This window comes from Ursus arctos, unplaced genomic scaffold (genome assembly GCF_023065955.2).
Source record: "Ursus arctos isolate Adak ecotype North America unplaced genomic scaffold, UrsArc2.0 scaffold_4, whole genome shotgun sequence".
In the NCBI taxonomy this organism is placed as follows: domain Eukaryota; kingdom Metazoa; phylum Chordata; class Mammalia; order Carnivora; family Ursidae; genus Ursus; species Ursus arctos.
In genome coordinates this window covers 59261720-59281403 of record NW_026623056.1, presented here as the reverse complement: position 1 = coordinate 59281403, position 19684 = coordinate 59261720, and the positions used below count along the sequence as shown (strand labels likewise).

At 34.6% G+C, this 19684-nt stretch overlaps 1 protein-coding gene and 1 pseudogene across 2 annotated transcripts in view; one reads left to right on the top strand and one right to left on the bottom strand.

Moving 5' to 3' along the window:
• Positions 1–19684, top strand: part of CADM2 (cell adhesion molecule 2) — a 1027113-nt gene that overhangs the window by 51115 nt on the left and 956314 nt on the right. The window lies entirely within an intron of this gene.
• LOC113256051 (high mobility group protein B1-like) lies at positions 2656–3263 on the bottom strand (annotated as a pseudogene).

Genomic DNA, 19684 nt, shown 5'->3' with positions numbered 1-19684 from the left:
TGCAGCATAGCTACCAATCTACTTGATTTAGCTATCTTTGTAGTCCATAAGGGGTGTGTGTGTGTGTGTGTGTGTGTGTGTCTTTGTTCCTTGCACCATTTAGCAAGACTTTTTACTCAAATAGTATATTTTTAATTTATTGAGGTAAGGTGTCCAGCTATGGTTTGCTTATAGACAGGATTTTAATGGAGAATTTTTATTGCACAAACTTCAGAATTAATTATGGAATGAGATTAAGCTTCTTGAGTGTGAAATTACATATAGAATCAGAAATAACTGTATAACTTAAAAATATAATGAACATATGAATTCCATGTAGCGTGTTATAGAATACAGAATATAGTAATTTATTTTAGAAGTAAGATATATAAAAAACAAACAAAAATAAACATCATGTTTGTTTTCCAAAGATTAGGTAGAATTTAGCCATCTTCTAACTATCAGAGGAGGAGCATAGAGAATTTTAAACATATAGAAGCCTGACACATTCTTGTTTTGAGCAGAAATACTGTTTACATGTAAAGTCTATTCAACTATAAAAGATTAAATTATTGATTAGACTCTTGATTTAAAGTCTACTAAAGAGAAGAGCTTAGCCATTGAGATATAATGGCAAAGAGTATGTTTCTCTTTATCTTTTAAAGGAAGAAATATAAAAAATCATTTTTCAGCCATGACTTAATTATGGGTAGTTTGGATGCAGAGCAGCAAAACATTGTTACATCTGTCTTTGTTACAGTCAACTTTCAGAAATGATGGTGGTTAATGAGTACTTGAGCTCCAACATTAATGGTATTTTTCCCGTAGTATATGTGAAGGCTTTTCTGGTTTCTTTTTTTTTTTTTTAAGATTTTTTATTTATTTATTCGACAGAGATAGAGACAGCCAGCGAGAGAGGGAACACAAGCAGGGGGAGTGGGAGAGGAAGAAGCAGGCTCATAGCGGAGGAGCCTGATGTGGGGCTCGATCCCACAACGCCGGGATCACGCCCTGAGCCGAAGGCAGATGCTTAACCGCTGTGCCACCCAGGTGCCCCCCTGTGCCACCCAGACGCCCCTCCAGTTTCTTTATACTGTGTTTAACTCCTTGCAAAAGGCTTTATTTTCCCTAATATGGCCTAACATTTATTTCTAAAACGTTTATCATTAATTTTTTCAACTGCCTGTATTTTCATTTTCTATAATACAAAATAGCATATGTGGAGTTTAAATATATGTATGTGTATTATATATATCTTTATAATATATTCTTTACAACATGCAAGAGATTCATGTTTATTTAAAATATATTGGGTGGTCACATGAAATCGTTTACAATATTTAAAGGATTCACTTGATTTTCACTTTCAGTGATAAGAAAATATACAGCCATTCAGACGTTTTATATGCAGCTACATAAGGTATAAAAATAATACAAAAAGTTTGTCTTTCTTTTAAAGAAGATATTCTATATTTATAAAAATGAAATATTATATATAATGAATTCCATTAAACTTTATTTTTATATTATACAAATTGTAAATCATCTGATATTGACCTTATTAATAAAATCCGAGTATTATAGCCTCATTTAGATTGATGGAGCCAATTATCTGCATTGCTGCAGGAGAAAAAAAATGTACCAAGATTCATTTCTTTGTTATATAATATACATTTGTTCTGTTTTCCATTGGTATTTTACTAGCAAAGTATAAAATTTTGAAGATTAAAATTCTATTAAAAGTGCTTTTAAACTTTCTAAGCATTTTTAAAGATAAATCCTTGGCATAGTGATGGATATATCATAATATTAACTTATATAAAATTTATTAATAAATGACTTCAAAAAATTCTATGAACTGACCCACTGTGAGAGGATTCCTGTAACAGTACTGGGAAGAAAAAAATAATAATAAGATTCATAGAATCATGGAGAAGAAAAACCCACAGTCTTTCGTTGGCCTGTAGCAAATCTAGAAACTGAGTTCAAGAAAACACAAGAAAGGAATCTGGAAAGAAGAATCTATTTTATCTTTTTTGTATGACCTGTGGCTCACTCCTGTTATGCCCAAAGAGCTGTTGAAAATTCTGTATTTCTGATCTTCACCTAGACATTGAAACTTACCTGGAATCCTTATTTTGAGAAACACTAGAGTAAATAGAACCAAATCCTTAAAACATTTTATTTTATTTTATTTTATTTTATTTTATTTTATTTTATTTTATTTATTTGTTTTTACTAATAGAAAAATTGTATTTACTTAGAAGCATTCAGAATGTTAATAAAACAGCTGCAACTTTTTTTTTTTTTTTTTGCAACTACAGACTGATATTCAGGTACCAGAACAACAATTATTTTGTGTAAGCTGCATCAGAGACAAGTGAAGATGCAAAAACATACCTCTAATTTGCGCTGTGCACAGAGCCTGCTTTACATTTCCGTGCGGACGTACCACCCCCACACTGTCCCGCAAGGTTCGTGGCTACGGAAAATACCCGCAGGCCAGGGCTCTCCAAACACACATCCCGTAGTGTGTTAACTACGCAAAAATGACGCTGTACGGTTTAAAAACAAATCTTAAACAGCTTACGTGTCTTTACTTTAAAAGGAGTGAGCTGTGTACAGGGGGGTTACGTGCTTTATAGACAAGAGAACAAAAACTGCGCGAGAACCAACCTATACATCATCTTCTTCATCTTCTGTCTTCATCCTCTTCATCTTCCTTGTCTTCCTGCTCTTCCCTCTTTCTCTTGCGGTTTTCAGCCGACACGACTCCCTCCTATGCCGCATCAGGCTTTCCTCAGCGCGGCGGGGGCAATGACCTTCTAGTTTTCCTTCGGCCTGGCAGCCTTCTTTTCCTGCGGCTGCTTGTCACCGGCACGGGGTCCTCCACGTCTCTCCCGGTTTCTTTGCAACATCGCCAATGGATAGGCCGAGATGTTCCCCTTTGGTTTGGGGGCGATACTCAGAACTAAACAAGAAAAAACTGAAGGAGGCCTATTGGGTGCATTGGGATCCTTGAGCTTCTTTTTTGTTTCCCCTTTAGGGGGGGATGTAAGTTTCCATTTCTCTTCCACAATGGGCCTTGTCCGCCTTTGCCACATCTTCAGGTTTTCCTTTCTTTCCGCAGACACGGTCTTCCAGCTTCCGGAGCACTCCTTAGAACACTCGAAGTTCTCCGAAGCATCTGGGTGCTTCCTGTGCTTCTCTCAGCAAGTTTGCACAAACGGTGCATATGCGGACATTTTGCCTCTTGGCTTCTTAGCATCTCCGTTGCCCACGTTTAATTATTTTCCTCAGTGAGGCACAGAGTCGCCCAGTGCACGTTGGGCTCTCCGTTGCCTGGCACCGTCTCTGTGGAGCTCAGTGTGCTGCGTAGACTGTGAGACTGGGAGCCAGACGCAGCCTCAAAACGCTTCATTTTATTTAATTATTTTTAAAAATTATTTATTTATTTTTAAGGTTTTATTTATTTGAGAGAAAGAGTGAGCAAGAGAGAGAACATGAGCAGGGGGAGGGGCAGAGGGATCGTGAAAAGTGGACTCCCCACTGAGCTGAGAGCCCAAGGAAGGACAGGATCCAGGACTCCAGGACTCTAGGATCATGACCTGAGCTGAAGGCTGATGCCCAAGCAACTGAGCCACCCGGGTGCCCCCCAGACATTTTATTTTAAGGGAAAAGAAACATAACCCACAATTGTTACGCTTTATGAGAGCCAAGAAGTCAGATCTGTAGAAGTAAGGGGTCGTAATTGCTTTTATTAAGTAAAAACTAAATTCTTATCATGTAAATGTTTATTTTGAGGTTATTTCATTAAGGTAGTAAATTAAATGTGTAGTCAACAAAATCCTTTTTAAAATATACATTATTGCTTTCATTATAAATAGGCTTAATGGCAAAGTTTCTAGTATCTATGTATTCTCTGTAGTTATTTATTGCTGCATAACAAAGTATCACCAAATAATTACTTTCTTACACTGTTTTTGAGGTTCAGTGGTCTGGGAGCAGGTTTGTTGGCTGGTTTTGGCTCAGGGACTCACAGGGTTGCAGTCGCTGCCATCATCTCAAAGCTCAAGTGGTGCTTCCAAGCTTATTCCCATGGTTGACAGCAGGCTCATAGGCCTAAGATCCTCACTGGTGTTTGGCTGGAAGCTTCAATTCCTAGTCATGAAGACTTTGCTCAGGACTGCTTACAACATAGCAGCTTGCTTCTCCCAGGGCAAGAGGGCAAGAATGAATGAGAATGCGTGAGATGGGAGTCATTGTCTTTGTAAGTTAATGCAGGAAATGACATACTATCACCTCAGCTATGTGCTACCAGTCACCCAGAACAACTCTGGTACAATCTGGATGTCTATACAAAGATGTGAATTCTAGACAGTGGGAATCACTCGGAGGCATTTTAGAGCGTGCTTAGCATGTTCTATTTCTTTTTATGTTTACTTCTTAGAAACACAAAATCAGCTTCTGCGATTTTTCATAGAGAAAGTTTTATAGTTTGATAATATAATACTTCCTTTATTTTTAAAAGTCTTTTATCAGCGTATTACATTTTTATATTATACTATATATGTGCATATATAGAGAGAGAGGAGAGAGATGTAATTTTATGTAGCTTTATATCATCTTACTTAAACTAGAAAAAATATTTGGCAGTTTCTATGGTTGAACTATGCATTGAAAATCCATGGGGCTGTTGTAAATTAAATGGACAAGTTATAATTTACTAAAATTTTATTTCCTTATTTTTTCACTGGCTAAAAACTTACTAACCATCATATGATACTTCCTCAGAATGAATTTGCTTCATCATTATTTAACTCCACGCAAGTTTTAACCGCATCCCAATCAGCCCCATATATACTCTCAAGCATATATATATTTAGACACTTTGGCATTTCAATTATTTCTAAAATAGTATCTTACCTTGAAGGCTCTTCTGTATAAATGAACTTTTTTTCGAGAGTAAGATATTATGCTAAGCACTTGAGGAATACAAAGATGATTATTATAATGCCTGTCCACAAGAAACATTTAATTTCTTAGGGAAAAACAAATTCCAGGGAAGATTCTATTATCTGATTGAAGTAACATACATTGTAAGGGAAGTAAGTGCAAAGAAAGTGCTTTGTGAGTTCAAGGAAGAAGGTTTTCAAATGGCCTTTAGCAAGGAGAGGGAAAAAAAATATGCATTAAAGCTCCTTCGAGCTAGGTCTTAAAGGATGATTAAGGTTTCCAAAGGAATGAACTAAAATGGAGTTTCCCAGGTGGAGAGTGTAGACCCAGCAGGAGTGGGGAGGTCTAGAGGGTATTTGGGGAATGCACAATTGTCTTGCTTGACTGAAACTTACCAAGTAGATATGATATGATTACAAAGGCATCTGTGAGGGGCACCCTGGTGGCTCTGTTGGTTAAGCATCTGCCTTCAGCTCAGCTCATGATCTCAGGGTCCTGGGATGAGCCACACGTTGGGCTCCCTGCTCAGCGGGGACTCTGCTCCTCCCTCTCACTCTTCCCCTCCCTCCACTTGTGCTTGCTCTCTCTCTCTCTCTCTCAAATAAATAAATAAAATCTTAAACACACACACACAAAACAAAGGCATCTCTGAGAGTATTATGAATGATTTTAAACACGAGTTTGAGAAGTTAATACTTAATTTGGGAGGGAATAGAGATAAATTTCAAACAAGAGAAGCAGGAGCAGATATGTGCTTAGATTAATCTAGAGCATATATCTGAATGAATTATAATAGGAAAAGATAGGTGAAAATTCATTAGGCAAAGAAAAGTCCAGAAGGATATAAAGTAACTGTCAGCAGAGCAGAATTGCTCCTATGCTATAAGCATAGTACAATGAGGGCTTAACTTAGCATGTTCCCAGTGAGAATGGGAAGAAGGAGGCTGAAGTGAGAAATATGTGGAGACACTAATTACATGAATAAATATGTTTTTTTAATATGCAAAGAAAAGCATACACACACACACACACACACATTCCAAATATGTCTAAACAATTGGGATAATTGGAAAAGAGGGAAATAAGGAGAGAAGCTGGCTTATACCATGTAATTATGAAGTTGAATTTTAGCCCAACAGATGCAGTATTTGGTATACCCTCCTTTGCACTTTTTAAACACAAGTAAACACCTGTCAATCTGTATTTCAAGAAAAACTTGGAACTAGAGCCAAACACTACAGTTTTGAACACAGGTAAAATTAGTGTAATTAGCAATATAAATAGGTAAGACACGTGAGTGGAAGGGCAATATAGAGTGAAGAGGCAAGCTCAACGATTTTATCTATCATGAGGATGGGGCAATAAATGAGACCCACCAAAGAGTGGGATGGAGCATTCAAAGAAATAATTTTTAAAAATGATATACCTAAAATTTAAAGCATCTGAAGGAGCAGGCAATTAGCAAGTTGTGATGCCACAGAGAATTTTAGAAGGTGGACAAATTAAAAAAGAAAGACATTACATCTAATTATCTGAAATCGGTTTGTAAAGACATAATGAAAGAAGACGAATATGTACATGTTCTCACTGTAGTCATTGCTTTGCAGTGTGTGTGTGTTTATTTATGCTTGTATATATATATATAAAACATATATATATATATATAAAACAGATAATACACACACACATATATATACATGGTATATATATATATAGTATATATACCATTATAGAATATGTAAAGGAAACAGTTTAATGGAAAAGCCTGGAGTTTGGTATGAGAAGTAGTGAGTTTATTCTTAGGTTTGGTATTTACCTTTGTGTTAGTGAGAGGAAAATAAGTGATGACTCTAAGTCCTATTTTAATCGTCTAAAATGGAGGAAATGATACTGCCAGCCTGTTAAGCTTATTGAGAGCAGTAAATAAACTCATGGATAATTTGAAGTTGCTAGGGTGGCTTAACTTAGAACAGCGTGTTATTAGTGAAGAATGACCCTTCTGTATCTCCTGTATGTGCCATCTCTTGTGGCAAGAACAAGTGACAAATGACATTCACCTCCAATATTATTTAATAACCGTAAGTTATATCTTCTAATTAAGGTACGCTAACTGAGGAAACAAAGACTCCAAAATCTCGAAGATTTAATACAACTAAGGTCAGTGCTCGCTTTGGCAGCTTATATACTAAAACACAATGAAGTTCATTTCTCACTTCACAGTTTGATGAGGTTTGTAAAACCCTCTTCCACACAGTAATTCAGGACTGTAGACTGTCTCTATTTTGTGGATCAGTGATCTTGGGGCTTTAAGATCACCGTGTCTGTTGTTACCTGCCAGTGATAAAAAGGAAAGAGCACTGGGAAGGTACATTGAATACTTAACTTTCTGGCTCAGAAATGCACACATCATTCCATTGGCTAGAACTAGTCACATGAACCAACTTAGATACAAAGGCGCTAGGAAGTGTGGTTTCTGGCTACAATATAGTTAAGGACAAGGAAGATGAAACTTAGATGGTCAGTATAGAGTGACCAAGCCCTCTGGTATGTCTGAAACTTTCCCAGTTTTAGCACTGAAAGCTTTGCATCCTGGGAATCCCCTCAGTCCTGAGCAAACTAGGACAGTTGGCTGTTCTAGTACGGTCAACAATCAATGCCAAAGGCTTCAATAATATGCTTTACTAATATAAGCTTAAATTTTATACTAGAGAAACAAGAATAGCAGTAAGAACTCCAAGATATTATTCAGGCATTACAGCTTTATCCCAAAACTAGCCCAGGGAATAAGAAATCACAGAAGCCACTATTATAATCAACTTCATTAACTGACTGCCAACAATGAGCCAAGCAAACTCTATGTTATTGTAAGAGAAGAGCCCTGAAAAGTAAACAAAATACTCCATTTACAGTATGGAGCTTGAGGCTCAGAAGGGTTAACTGACCAGTCCAAAATCACATTCTAGTAAGAAGTGGACAAGATTCTAAAAGAGCTGTAAATGCCAAGTTTCTTTCTTTCCCTTCAGGTCACTGGTCTTAACAGATAATACACACACACACACACACACACACACACACACACACATATTTGAAAAGACATGAACTTCTAACAATACTGTTTAAACTGTGTACAAATGTAATCATTTCCCAAATAGAGATACCATGGTTGATTAACCATTGAGGTTTGAAATATAATTTATTTTCTGGGACAGTTCATTTATTTATTTTTCTTCTGTTAATAATAGATTGGAAGGGAGTTTAATATAAAGTAAATATGATATAAAAACTAGTATGTCTAGGACTAACCCTAAACTAAGTAATTGATGCTTTAAAATATCAAGATTGTTATGCAATCAGATCCTACTTACGTTGCTTGGTGGTTTTAATAAGAGACATTTTGAGTTCCTATTGAAAATAGTAGATGCCATCCAGTATAGCTCTTTGATAAAGTTAAATATTTTTTACTGACATTTGCTATAGGATTAGAAAAGAAATGCTTTGGCTGCTTAGATCAGAGTTTCCAAAAAGTAATTATGGAACAATTTAAAAATTAAGATAGGTACCCAAACATCAACAAGTCATGAGGTATAATGAACATATCAATCGAATTTGAAATAAAATGGTATTATGCATACATTCATACATATAATAAACAATTTCATTTTATTAATGATTTATACTTTACAAATGAATGAAACAGAAAAATAAAAGCTATATGATTAAGAATAAAAAATACAAAGCAATGAAGATAAAGAGAAATATCTTTCATTTGGCATTTTTGTTTATAATACTCAGTTTAAAAAAAATAACTCAAAATGAGAACATCATTCTATGTCTCTATCACATATCAGACTAATGTTAATGTTCTATCAGATACAGCATCATATGTATGTGCATGTGTGTATATGCATATATAATATATATGTGTGTATATATGTGCAAATGTATTTTATTATCGTTGCAGCATAACATAAAAATTCCATTTTCTATAGCAATTTTGTAGCAGATGGGAAAATTAGAACTGTACATTTTGGGTACTTCTCAAATCATCTTAAGGTTTCATCTTATATAGTTTTTTTTTTTCTTTAGAAACAAAGCTGGTTATATCATCTTCACAATGAAATAGTCCAAATTTTATTTTTTCTGTTTCTATTATACTTTGAAAAGCACTGGATTTTACTTTTCATTTTCGACATGGATTGCCAGTTAGTTGTTAATGCTTCTGATACATCAATGAACAAAAGTAACAAGTTAGTGCATTGGGTGATTTTACAGGCCACATCTTGGAATTTATCAAGAATGGAACCATTTCTGAAAAGGATAAACATTATGGAATAAGCCTAGCTTTAGAAATATGAATAAGGTTTTTTTCCCTTCTCATATTTAAAATACACTATAGAGGAAAATATTGCTAGCATCTCTTTGTCATGTTTGTAAAGCACCTATTATAATCTCAGAGATCTCAATTTGGAAATTGCTAATGGAATTATGTTGTCTCAATAGAGGCATGACACGCCCATCTCTTCCACCATGTCTTCCCATGCAGTGACTAATGCATTCTAGCATGCATACCGTTTCAGTAAAAATCCTGTGCATTTCGGTCAATGTCGGTAAACTAATAACAGAAGGAACAAAATGACATAAGAAAAAATGGCTTAAATACCAGGGGCTTATAGAAGTTATTGGATAAAAAGAGGAGGGGGCAGCCTGACGTGACAGCATCAGAAATAATGCCAGAATAACACTGTCTTCTATATTTGTTCACTGGAATTCCCTTGAGAGCACTCAGCTTCCCCAAATTCCCAAATGCAAATGTTCTAAACATCTTTTGTGTTTATCACATATTTTACACTGATTATTCATGTTTATATTTACAGCGTGGGTACACTTTATGTTTGTAACTTCGGGGCCTATGACGATGATAGTATAATCCTGGTTTATGGAGCAGTATGGGGAGTGGTCCTCTTTGGGTCTTTCTTATTTTCCGAGCAGTCTTTATTCAAGAGCAAAGGTAGAGATTCTGCTCCTTCAGAGAAGAGTTTTAATTGTTATTTAGTTCTCAAACTCGACCAATAAGCTGCTTTTACTAAATTCTTGACCTGAAATGCTTTCCCTTTCTTCTCCACTGGATGAGTCTCCAAACCACTCTTTCTCTCTCTGCCATTGCTGTATGTTGTGTGTTCTACTATTAGAACTGTTGCCACACAACACTGAAATTCTAATGTGCTTTTGTCTCACTGTTCTTTGAATTATGTTAAGGCAGAGGTCATGTCTCACCCAATGATGTATATTCATCTATATACATTGTCTGCATCATGTAGTAGAGACACAATAAATACCTGTTGAGAAAACGAATACACAAACAAAAGAACTGACTTCATTTGGTTTTATCTTAATCCTAAACACATCATTAAGACTCCTGAAATGTTATTTTAGACCCCTTATTTTATTATATTGTACGGAATTCATTTGAATCCCACATTTCTTCAAATATCTGTTATAGAAATCATCCTAGCAGTTATGCTTTAAATTTCCTATTTATAAGATTAGTGTGCTAGTCTATATGAAACAGCCAAGTCCATTCAATTGCCTAAATGCTTTCACAATAATTCATAACGCAAAGCAAGTGTTTCTACTAAAAAAGATTTTAGAATTAAGTGCTATTAATATGGGAGAATTCCAGAATTGTTTGATTTTAAAATGGACTCAGATCAGATTCTAAAAACAGAGTCATACTGAAGATTTAACTTAGTGTTGTTACTCTTGTGGTTTTCTTATTTATTTGTTATGTATGTATGTATGTACGTATGTATTTATTTGCTCCTGCTGCAGCTAGGATATCCTCTATATCATTTGTACTTATTACCTCAGTAGGATTGGGTTGTGGAGTATTTTTTCTTTTTAATGTGTCTTCTATTTTATCAAACATGCTTTTTATTTGAAATTTCTCAGGCACTTTTTCTCTTTCTTCTCTTCCTTTTCCCCCACTGCCCGATCAGTTTTCCCAGTAGGTTTATTACTGGTTGTATACATTGGATTTCTTGTTTCATGAGTCCAGAAGGAAACTCTCAGCCTCTATTTCTCTACTTTAATTAGAATTTTAAAAAAAAATCGAACCATCATTTTATTCAAACAAAGAATATAAAGCATCTGTTACTATTTAGAACAATAACTGCTATAGCTTCAAACACTAGAAGTGGCATAGATTAATGTTTTAACATAAAGTGGCAGTTCCTCCTAAATAAAATACACATGTGAATAGTATTCCATGCTCTTTTAGTTATTTATTTTTATCATCACTTTTTTCTTAATTTAGTGTTCTGTATTTTAAAATTAGTTGTTTGAAATAGTTGAGGTCTGCTTCATTATACTTGTTTTTCTATGTGCTTAAGAATATCTTCACCATCCATAATAGATAATTTATTAAGTAACAAGAATTTGGAATTTGTTCCTCTAGTTAGATAATACACATATAGTGAAATTTCCATTAGTTTCCCATATGATTTTTATATAAGAAATAAATTAATTTGTCTTTCTTATATTTTGGAGGGGCTAAATATGAAGATACCAAATATACATTCACTTTCACTAACTACAGCACTTTCAAACTTTAGGGATTCAAAAGTACAGAACTGGAGTGTTCCCTCGACACAGTGAGTAAAGCCATTTTTGTCTTCTGATATGAGAGCTGCAAATATCTTACAAATTATATGTCATCAAAGGAAAAATGAAAATAACAGTAGCCGTCATTTAACGACAACACTGGGAGCACATTGTTCTGTTCCTTCTTTCACTTTATCTTCAGATAGATTCTTTGTAGTGAGTCCTATTACTCTGACAATTTTACAGACAGGAAAGGGAATCTTGGAGAATTTAAACTTGGTTGCTCAAAATTATATAGCTAATCTAGGAGTCAGAATTCAAAATCTAGGTCTGTCTGGTTCCAGAGCCTGCCCCCTAAACCATTATCCTCTATTGTCTCTGCAGTGATGGTTAGTAAGTTCTCACAACTTCTAATGGTGCATAGGGTGATCATGGCTTATATGCAAATATTCCACTTTACCGTCTGATCAAAAATAAGTTCACATTAAACCCTAATCCACATAACAAAATATATAAACCAACTTACAAAACCATTTATGAGATGTTAATAAGATCTATAACTGCTTATAGTAAGTGACGTTGTTACAGTATTATAGGTTTGGTTTATTTTAACTGTTTACTGACCGAGAGTTATGAATGGAAATACATTAATCCATTATTTTAAAAACACTAAAAGTTTGAACAATGAAGTAAATGAAGCCATTTCTCAATTCCCATGCACATAGAAATTTATTTAATTCTGAAAGGATATATTGGTTAATATGTGATATTTAATAATGGACTTATTCAAAAAGCATATAAATATTCAAGGAAAATGAAATCCAGTGATTGAATTAAAGCATGAATATGTTTTGGTTGGAGTTTTCTTTTTTTGTTGTTTCATTAAATATAAATCTAGATAAGTGTCCTTCAGCTTTGAAACAATAGTATTTAAGCCAGGCTTTTCTATAACTAATTAAAATTTAACTTACTCTTTGTCAATTGAGACTAAAAGAAATACACCTCTTAGCATTCCTTATTCAGTTCATCTTTTTGAGAGTACAAAAATTCAGTGATTTATAAAATCATGAGGTAATTTTGTCCAAGCAAAACAAGGCTTTTTCATGTTTCAGTTACATCAGTTAAAATTATTTTTGGTTATGTTGTTTGGAATATAACTTCTGACTGTGTTCTTAAGGTTCTTGGCAGATTAACTGAGGTCACATGAATGTAGTTATAGTCAAAAAATTTTGTTTATTCAAATGTCAAAAGCATGGAAAGTTTGAACATACAATTTATTTAAGAACAGATTAGTCCAACAGTGCCTAGGTGGCTCAGTTGGTTAAGTGTATGGCTCTTGATTTTGACTCAGGTCATATACTGGACCTCAAGGTCATGGGATCAAACCCTGCATTGGGCTCTGCACTGGGTATAGAGCCTACTTGGGATTCAATCTCCCAAATAAATGAATAAATAAAATGTTAAAAAAAAAAAAAGAATGGATTAGTCTCAAGTTCAAAGATGTCATATTCTTTGTTCTCTAAGGTCATTTATTTTCTTTTCAAGTAAACTTTAGGAAATTTTGTCCATATTTCAACAAAATATAGCTCACTTAATAAGATACATTACTTCAATCTAACAACTATGGCTTGTTAGTTTTTGCTCTAGTCCTTGACCATTCATATATCCTCTCCTGCTTGCCAGTGAATATTCACAAACATTGAACAATGCAGTTAATAATATCTAAGTGAATGTAGTAGTGCATTTGAGTTTATAATGTATTATTATATATGCTAGTTCCCCTGGTTCTCAAAACAGGTCTGTGAAATAAATATTGTAGGTTATTTCTTCTAAATTTGCTCAAATGATGAGATGGAGCTAGTATTAAAGTTATGTTTTCACTATATTATATTTCATAAAACACAATACTTCTAGAATTCCAGAGATGGCAGAAAGCTTTTGGACCATTGATCTAAAATCTTCTTTAATGGATGAGAAAAATTAGGTCCATAAAAATGTAGTGACTTGCTCCAAGGTATAAAGGTTTTGTGGCTCCCAATCTTGTCTACCTTCTCACCTTGCCAACACATTATTCAAAGTTAGTGCGCAAGGACTTTGTGGTCAGGCCAGTAAATGACAGAACACTAAATATACGGCAGAGCTAACTGAGTTTGTGTGAATCTCAGACTTGCAGAAGTAGTAAGAGTAAATATTTTCTTTCAGAAGAATTTACATTACTTTCAAGAATAAGATTTCATAACACAGATTAAGATTTGTGAATTTTGTTTTGATTTCCAAAAATACCTTTATCATTTTGCACTGATGTTCAGCATATGAATTGGAGATCTTATGTTGTTTCATTTACATGGACAAATTGGTTACTTAATATGGTACTGTGAAGCCAGTTGCTAAAATGAGATGTAAAATGATGATTGTTTTATTTTAAAAATTTAAAATATTTTGCAAATATATTTATATGCAAATAATTGTATAGTTTTCAATCTGATTCAGAAGTATTTCTAATAAGGCTAAATAAAGCATTTCTAATTATTTAATTTGTTATTTAATTTGATAGTTTATGAAACATTGAGATTAATCCTCCTTGTAGTTTTGTATTTTCTCCAAATTATGTTAATTTTCCTTTGTGTATGTACTACCAATCTTCATGATTTATTACACTAAATTGAATTTTAAGAGAAATTGAAAACAAAATGCATCGGTGAAGCATATCTTCTATGTGTACCCCAAAAGGCAATGTACCAAAAATTGCAACAGTTCTTCAAAACATCCTTAATTGAATAGAGAAGTTGCCTTGGGGGAATTGAGCAACAAGTTCCTTACTGTCAGAGCAGGCAACACTTTTAGAAAGCCTTGTTTTTTATATTGGATTGAAATCATGATAGGAATATAGCGACATGTTCTGCATTAATCTACTTTGTTGAAAATGGAGATACTTGGTTTTATTTTAAACATGCTAGCATGGATGCCCTGTAATAAATTGGCTTGTAAGAAACTATTTTATGTACTGCCTTAATCCAATTTGTGGCAATGAGAGACTAATGAAATTTAGACATCAGGTTTTTGCAGGATATCTTTCTCTTAGTACATCTTTTTCTGCTTAGTGTTCTTTTTATTTAGTCATGGGATGATTTTAAGACCCTATTCTTAGCTCCTTTAAAAAAATCTCTTTAGGTATGTAGGTGGGACAATTGAGAAGTTCCATTGAAGTAATTTTTATTATGCTATAAATACATAATTCTCATAATAATATAATGCTTTGTAATCATGCTTTGTACTTGATTTATGCTCTTTTATATTTCATAGTGTATTTTAATTTTATATTTCTAAATTTAAAAATGAGTGAATGTTGTCAGAATAATAAAGTTTAATATTTTCAGATAATGTATCTTAAGCCAGACATTGTATAAAGAATTTTAATAAAATATTTTATTCAGTCCTCAAATCAAACTTTTGAAGTAGTTATATTATAGACATCAGAACAGTGAGGTTAGTGATTGTGTCTATGGTTGCACAGCATGTTAGTGGCAAAGTGCCGAAACCAGGTCAGCTGACATATTTGCCTCAACCAGTCTTAACTTTAACATAAATTTCTATCATAAAATTCGTTCTCTATAGTTTCATTTCTTTAAAAAAAAGTTCTAGTTATATATGAACATACAGAATGCTTCTTTTCCTCTCAAAGTATGTTGCTATAGCACTTTAAAAAATAATACACAGGGGCGCCTGGGTGGCACAGCGGTTAAGCGTCTGCCTTCGGCTCAGGGCGTGATCCCAGCGTTATGGGATCGAGCCCCACATCGGGCTCCTCCGCTATGAGCCTGCTTCTTCCTCTCCCACTCCCCCTGCTTGTGTTCCCTCTCTCGCTGGCTGTCTCTATCTCTGTCAAATAGATAAATAAAATCTTTAAAAAAAAAATAATACACAGTTTTAAAGGAGACAGATGGAAAAAAATAAATACTCCTTGAATTCCTCATATATGAGAGGCACTGTGTTAGTTCTTTACAGAAATTTCCCATTTAATCCTCTGTAGGATAATTTGAGCTGGATATTGTTGTTCTCACTTTACAGATGAGGAAACTTCTCCTCAGAGAGTTTAAACACTTTACCAAAGTTACACAAATGACATATGACAAAGGCAAGATTTAAATTCAGTGCAGTAGAGCATCACTAGCTTTGTTCTTTACATTGAACCGAGCACGTGCGACCGTGACTTTCTCCCTAAACCACCTTTCTCAAAATGGGGAGAGAATCAGTAATGACTAATGAATTCTTAACAAGTGTCAAGCTTGTAGAAAATATTTTCATTAGTTTATTCTCATTTTGTTTCCACAAATCATGTGATGTAGGAATCATTATTTTCATTTTACTAAGAAAACGGAGGATCAGAAAGTTTATATAATTTACCTAGTCTTATAATACCAATCAGTACCTTTACATACAAATTCATGTTATCTCAAAGTCTCTGAAGACCTTGCATTTGGGTATCTCTTTTTTTTTTTTTTTTTTGAAGATTTATTTATTTATTTAACAGAGAGAGAAGGAAAGTGTGCACAAGCAGGGAGAGCAGCAGAGAGAGAGGGAGAAGCAGACTCCCTGCTCAACAGGGAGCCCGGTGTGGGGCATGATCCCAGAGCACTAAGATCATGATCTGAGTCGGAGTCAAAGGCAGACGCTTAACCGACTTAGCCACCCAGACACCCCTGGATGTCTCTTTTAATACAGAGAAAAACAAATATATTTCAGTATATTCAAAGAAGGGAATAGAAAACTGGTGCTATTTGGTGTCAGTGTACACAGGACTGATATACTCAGCTATATAAGAATGAAAAAATCCCATCTCCCTGTTAGACAAATCTGAATTTTTCTAACAACAGAGCAAAAACTGATAACATCAGGAAACAAGGTAAAATAATCCTCTTATTGCTAATTTCCATGCCAGGACTGTCATAAATTTGTCATTTCAACTTTTAAAAAAATTCAAAATTATTATCCACATCCCTAGAATATGTGTGGCTTATTGTTGGATATTCAAATTTATTCACATAAAATTTTACTGAAATATAATAATTTAAATATTTCAAAACTTTTTATAGCATTTTTTTTCTTCTTCAATTACAGATTTTAGACCAAAACTTAGCCACTTATCAGCTCTAGTTATTAAGTAGAATTATATTCTAAAATTCTATTTCTACTTGAAGAACAGAAATTATTTTAGAAGTTTTTTTTTTTTTTTAATCAATGGGAGAATAAGTTGTACTTCTGGGTTTTTTGGTTTTAAATAAATTTGGTATTGAAAGTTTTGTCATTTTACTGGTGTTCTCTATGTATAATAGCAATACACTAACTGCAGTTTAATCAGGTATTTTGACCATTTATTTACTATGTTGTTTACTATGGTTGGCATTTCATCAATCCAAATAAAATTTGAAGTTAACCCAAAAACTGACTTTCTATGATCTGGTCGTAGTAATTTCTTGAGACGAGACAAGTCTTTCTCTTATGTGATGTCCATTTTTTTTTTTTAATGTAATATCCATTTGGTAAAAGTGGATGCTAATTGTTTTTTCTCAATCAATTTACTTTGCCAAATCTCACAAGGTAAGAAAGGGTATGTCTTGGACAGTAGGGATCTTTAAAAGAAGAGATATCTGCAGTGGCCATGGCCATTCATGTAGCGATTCTGTCTCTTAATACAGTGGGCAGTGGGTTCCTCACCTTCATGAATTTTGAATAGAATATTCATTCAATGTGGACGTTCAGTTGACTTTTATCTTCAGGACTGTCATTCCTATTCACTTAAGGCCTCATCCTTTAGATTCATTCCCAACCTGTTCATCTCCCTTCAAACTTGCTATTCTCCTCTCTTAGCACTTTCTATTGCCATAAACTGAATCCTCACCTTGAATTTGACTACCGACGTTTGTTTTTATCCAACACTTTCACACAATATTCCTGTGCCTTCATAATTCGTATTTTACACAGGTGGCAGGGCTGATATTATAATAGCCCTTCTTTATCTACTTACTCTCTTTCTTATAACTTTGAAACTAGACCAAATGCTAAAGTATTTTAATCATCTGCAGATGTCAAATTCTTAACTTTCTCAGATTTATTTTGTTCTTACTTCCCGTGCTCCAGTCCACTTAAGTAACTCCACGTTTATGGTCCCAGGACATTATCATTCCCAGAACTACTTTACATTTAACATCTTAAGCTTCAAGATCCACTCGCTGACTACTTCTCTCTACCTTATTATCATTACTCCCTTTTTTCACCTCTTAACACACTTAGACCATTAACTGCTCCCTCCTATCCTACTCATCCTACTTGCATTTATTTTCTTATGTTACCACTGTAATCACATAATGAAACGATTCTACTGCTCTTTCACCAGGGTTTCCATTTCTTTGCTCTGTTGTTCTCATCCTTAACCCAGCCCCAGTGGATGGGTCCTAACATCACCCGTAAGACACTGCTAAAGAAAATGGCAAGTCCATACAAACCAGCTATTTTATAAACTAGGGATTATTTACAACCTCAGCTGATTATTAATCTATATCACTGTCTATAATTGACTCCCTTTCCCACTGCTAAGCAAAATCATTATTCTCCTCAACTTCTGAGCCTATTGTCTGCTCCCTCAATGTGTAAGAAATTACCATGCTCAACAGGACAATCAAACCTTTCAAACATCATTTTCCTTGACTTCCTGTGACCCCCCCCCAATATGTGTGTGTGTGTGTGTGTGTGTGTGTGTATCTTTTCTTCCTTTCTGTCTCAGAGGAAGAGAATGCCATTTATAGCCCACACCTCTTCTTCCTACCCAGATTTTTAATCCTCGTTCACCTGACTCCTCCATAATCTTGTGTGTCAGTTAATTTCTGTTTTCTAAAACTTTTCTCTCACTCCTTAAGACACTCCCACCCTAACAATCTAAATCTCTTTTCATCTCGCATATCAGTCTGAGTTGCAGCAAAAAACAGATGGAATACTAAAATTAGTTTAAGTAGAATTTTATAAAGGGGCTTTTTACAGAGGTGTAGGTAGGGAGTACGGAAAGGAAAGGATAAAGGACAGTGAAGTTCTAGGGACTAATAACAGTGAGGTACTTGACCATCCAAAGGCTGAAAATGTGAGAGGAGGGTATAGTTGGACCAGGAGGCAGAGAAAGGGCTACCTGAGATCGGCATGATGTGTTTGAGGAACACAGCCACTGTCCTATTCACGGATATGGAGCTAGGGCAATAAATGCCCTGAAATCAAAATCTTAATTTTTCTTCCTTCTTCGGTCTCCTACCAATGTTTTCCATTGACTTAATCCATCAGGCAGTTAGAGGACAAAGGAACTGATTGAATTAATATGTCAGTTTTGCAGAGCATAGAGCAGGTTAGAGAAGGATAGAAGTTTAATCTAGATGGACAAATAAAAGGTATTCACCATATCCTGATTTTCATTATCTTCTTAGCTTTTCTGAACAACTCGTTGATTTCAGAACATAAGGTACTTTTTGGGGAGGCTGTCTGGGCAACTGCACATGTTCCTCAAGCCCAGGCTGATTTTCCTTTTCTTTTCAAGCTGTTGAAATCCATCTCCATTAGCCAATTCAAATGTTTAATTTCTAATGTTATTTTCTCATTTTTACCGGGTAGTTCTTCACCCTCTCTCTTCGTTTCCCATAAAATATTCACATATTCCAGCATAGGAATTTTTCCATTTTGTGATCCTGCAAGAACCATTATACCAAGGACTATATCTCATTTTTCTTTCTTTGTTTTCTACCTGTTGTTGCTTGGTCCATGTAAGAGACTCACAAATTATGTGTTTCACTAATCCGTGCCCTCTGTCTTCTACCAGGGCTGAGTTCCTTACTGACAGCTGCTATACTAGTGTCATCTTTATGCCAAATATAGTTCGCCATGGGTAATCTGTTTGGGACATAAATAAATAAGTGGTTTTGCTTGAAATGAAAATCAATTTCTAGAAGGTTCAATAGTCCAAATTACTATATTTTATCTTGAGTTACATAAATTGAAAAGGATGACCTGGAAACAAGGTCACAAGGATAACATTAGCATCAAAGACAATTCAAGGGAATTCATGGGCAGAGGACCATATTGCCTTTTTGGAAAAGCAGGCTTTCTTTCTCCA